The sequence below is a fragment of the Amaranthus tricolor genome, chromosome 12 (genome assembly GCF_026212465.1).
Source record: "Amaranthus tricolor cultivar Red isolate AtriRed21 chromosome 12, ASM2621246v1, whole genome shotgun sequence".
Taxonomy (NCBI): Eukaryota; Viridiplantae; Streptophyta; class Magnoliopsida; order Caryophyllales; family Amaranthaceae; genus Amaranthus; species Amaranthus tricolor.
Window position 1 is genome coordinate 18,055,891 of NC_080058.1, and position 4,787 is coordinate 18,060,677.

Consider the following 4,787-nt stretch of genomic DNA (forward strand, 5'->3'; position numbering starts at 1 on the left):
AACTGATTTTCAGTAGGTATAAAAGATAAAGAAATATTACCTTTTTCAACATGATCTCTTATAAAATGGTGACGTACCTCAATGTGTTTTGTACGAGAATGTTGTACATGATTCTTTGTAATACAAATTGCACTAGTATTATCACACTTTATTGGTATGCCTTTGAAATCAATTCCAAGGTCTCTAAGTTGTTGAGCAATCCATAAAATTTGAGAGCATCATGCACCGGCAGCTATGTATTCAGCTTCAGCCGTAGACAAAGCAACTGAATTTTGCTTTTTAGAATACCACGAGATCAATGAATTTCCTAAGAATTAACACGATCCTGAGGTGCTTTTTCTATCAACTTTGTATCCAGCATAATCAGCATCTGTAAAGCCAATCAAACTAAAATCTCCACAACTAGGGTACCATAGACCAAAGTCTTTAGTCCCATATAAATATCTAAAGATTCTCTTAACTGCTGTTAAGTGAGATTCTTTTGGGTTAGCTTGAAAACGAGCACATAAGCAAACACTAAACATGATATCAGGACGACTAGCAGTTAAATACAATAAAGAACCAATCATACCTCTATAAGTCTTTTGATCAACACTCTTACCATTTATATCTTGGTCTAGACTTAGTGTTGTACTCATAGGCGTATTAACTTCTTTACATTGATCCATATTGTACTTCTTTAACAAATCTCTAACATATTTACTTTGACAAATAAATATGCCCTCTTTCTTTTGTTTTATTTGTAGTCTAAGAAAGAATGTTAAGTCTCCCATCATGCTCATTTCGAATTCCTTGCACATAATCTCAGAAAATTCCTTGCACAAAGAATCATTGGTAGCTCCAAACAATATATCATCAACATATACTTGAACAACTAGAATATCTTTTCCTTTAGTTTTAATGAAAAGTGTTTTATCAATTTTACCTCGTTGAAATTCATTTTCAACTAGATGTGAGATAAATTTGTCATACCAAGCTCTTGGAGCTTGTTTCAAGCTATATAGAGCTTTATTTAGTTTGAATACATGATTAGGTAGATCAGAATTTTCAAAGCCGGGTGGTTGTTTAACATATACTTTCTCTTGCAAGTATCCATTTAAGAATGCACATTTAACATCCATTTTATATAGTTTAATATTCATGTATGAAGCAAAAGCAAGCATAATACAAATAGATTCTAACCTTGCAACTGGTGCTAAAGTTTCATCATAATCTATACCTTCTTCTTGATTATAGCCTTGAGCTACCAGCCTTGCTTTATTCCTTAAAATATCTCCATCTTCATTGAGTTTATTACGAAAGACCCATCTAGTTCCAATGATAGTACGATCTGAAGGTCTTTCAACTAGATCCCAAACTTTGTTCCTTTCGAATTCATTTAATTCATTTTACATTGCAATGATCCACTCTGGTTCTTGTAATGCTTCTTTAACATCTTTAGGTTCTACAAGAGAAACAAAAGTAGAAAATGCACATAGATTCTTAAGAAAGGATCGAGTTTGCGTACCTTTGTTTGGATCACTTATAATGTTTTCTGGAGGATGTTGATATGACTTTCTAGTTCTTCTTCGTAATATGGATGGTGTGTTTTCATTCAAAGAACTTGTACTTACTGCATTTGAGTTATTTCTAATTGGTGTATCAAAAACAGTATGTTCAGGAACTATCTCAAGTTCTTGAGATTGAGTCTCAAGATCACACTGTGAGTCTTCAATGTTAACAACCTGTTTTCCTTCATCATCAATATTTTGTATGGTATCCTGCATGTTATTCCTTTTAACTGCACTAGTAACATTAACATCCAGTACATCATCACTTAAATCATCAAAATGTTTATTGAGGTTCAACTCTTTAAATCCTTCATTTAACGTTTCATTTTCGGATTCATCAAATAACAACATGTATACTTTCTTCAACTATATTTGTACGCTTGTTCAACACTCAATAAGCTTTGCTATTAAGTCAGTATCCAAGAAATATACCTTCATCACTTCTAGCATCAAATTTACCTAAATTGTCTTTACCATTATTATGAATAAAACATTTGCAGCCAAATGGTCTAAAGTATGCTATATTCGGTTTTCTTCCTTTGAATAACTCATAGGGAGTTTTTCTTAAGTATGGGTCTTATAAGGCATCTATTTAAAAGATAATTAGCTGTGTTAACAGCCTCAGCCCAATAGTGTTTAGCTAATCCATTTTCAATAAGCATTGTCCTAGCCATTTCTTCTAAGGTTCGATTTTTCCTTTCAACTACACCGTTTTGTTGGGGTGTCCTAGAAGCTGAAAAGTTATGGGTTATTCCATATTTTTCACAAAAGGAGTCAAAGCCTAGTTGATCAAACTGTCTCCCATGGTCACTTCTAATCGAGACTATTGGGAGGTTCAATTGAGTTTGCATCTCTTTACAACGTCTTGAGAACGGTTTCAAGGCTTCACTTTTATCCTTTAAAAAATCAACCCACGTAAATCTAGAATAATCATCAACTATAACTAAGATGTAAGATTTACCTCTTATGCTCCGTACACGCATTGGTCCACATAAATCAATATGTAAGAGTTCACATGGTCTTGATGTACTTACCATTTTCTTCGGTTTGAATGAACTTCTTACTTGTTTACCTTTAATGCATGCGTCACAAATAGGACTTTGTTTATAGTCAAGAGCTGGAAGTCCCTTAACTAGATCTTTATTTACCAACTTCTGCATGGTGTGAGTACTGATGTGACCAAGACGTCTATGCCATAGTTTTGGATTTTTTGTAATAGCTTTCAAGCAATTGAAATTCTGAGCTGCAATTTCGTTAGTATGCAAAGCATAAACATTATCATTTCTAAGGGCAGTAATAAGAGTATCTCCGGTTTTAGGATTTTTAACAACACATTTTTCTTTGTCAAAAATTACTTCATTACCTTTATCACATAGTTGAGACACACTTAGCAAATTAAATTTTAGACCTTCAACTAAATAAACATTGTCAATAGTTTTAGATGGATTCTTACCAATTTTACTAACGCCTAAAATTTTGCATTTACCTTTATCTCCTAAGGTGATTGAGCCACTGCATCTTTCTTTAATTTCTGAAAATAAGGAAATTTTACCACTCATATGCCTCGAGCATTCACTATCTAGAATTCACTTTTGTTTAACCTACAAAACAAAAAAAATAACATTTCTCAACCTTACTTGGCTATCCATGTAACAAATTTGGGACCATATTCGGGATAGACCATGTTGGGTGGTCTTGTCCCTTTAGGAACCCATATTTGCTTTATCTGTCCACGTAATTCAAGAGGAAAGAAATTCTTGATAATATGATTTTCCTTACATCTGTAAGGACATGCAAATCTAATATGTCCTTCTTTGCAACAAAATGTGCAAGTAGGAGTACGTTTATGTTTATATGCACTTTTCACAAATGTGGTTTTACCCTTATAGTTATGTGTAACATTATTATAACCAATACCACGTTTATCACTAGTTGATTTTTGTCGTGTAACCATTTTAGTGAATTTAGATTCAGATTCATTTAGCTTGGTTAATGCTTGTAGATTTTTCTCAGGTTCATGTTTCAAGGTTTTGAGCCTAGCTTCAAGATCATTGTTCTCATTCTTAAGGTCGATAAGCTGTTTAGTCTGGCTGAGATTCTGTTCTTTCAAGACCTTGACAGTCTTTTCCAGTTTGATTTTTTCAGCCTTTAGCGAATCATTTTTATTTATGATATATTCACAACCTTCAGCATAATGACGTATTCTATCCACTAAGATATCTTTCTCATCTTTTAAAATCTTTTCAATTTGAAGCATGTTGACGAGAGTTGTAACTAATTCATCTTTTGAGCATGTGTTAAGATAGTCACGTAGCTCTTTATGATTTTGATCTAAATCATCACTGTCATCATTATCAGCCATAAGACATACATGAGCTTATCCATCTTCAGTTTCAGATTCGGATGATCCTTCAGAATCACTCCAAGTTGCAACCATCGCTTGTTTGTTCTTGTTCTTTTCGTAGGATTGTCTTTTCTTCTTAGGACAGTCCTTTACGATATGTTCTGTAGAACCACACTCAAAACAAGCAAGTTTGTTAGTCTTAAAGTTTGAATTAGAGTTAGAAGACGTACCTTTATTTCTGAATTTAAATTTCTTAAATCTTTTTCGCATCTTCATAATTCCTTCAAGACCTTTTGTGATCAACGCAAATGGATCTTCCTCATCATCGCTATCTTCATTTTCACTTGAAGATTCATGATGTTTCTTTGCCTTTAGAGCAAGATTTTTCATGGAAGGTATTAAATCATTTTCTCCATCATCATGTAGGGTAAGTTCATGAGTTGTGAGTTTTCTAAGGAGGTCATCAAGTGATAGAACTCTCAAGTCTTGAGCTTCCACAATGGCGGTGACTTTTGGACCCCATTTGGATCTTGGAAGACACCTCAAGACCTTCTGGACTTTTTCTGCATTAGTAAAAGTTTTGCCAAGAGAATTCAAACTGTTAGTAATCAAAGTAAAACGTGTAAACATTTCATTTATATTCTCATCCTTTTTCATCTTGAACATTTCGTATTGATGCATGAGGATGTTGATCTTTGTTTCCTTCACTTGACTTGTTCCTTCGTATGTCACAACCAGCTTGTCCCATATTTCTTTAGCACTTGTACATGAAGAAACTCGATTGAACTCAGTACCATTCAAAGCACAACATAATTGATTCATTGCCCTATGATTTTTGGAAACCCATTCCAAATCAGTTTGTGAATATTCGAACTCAGATTTTAGTACATCAT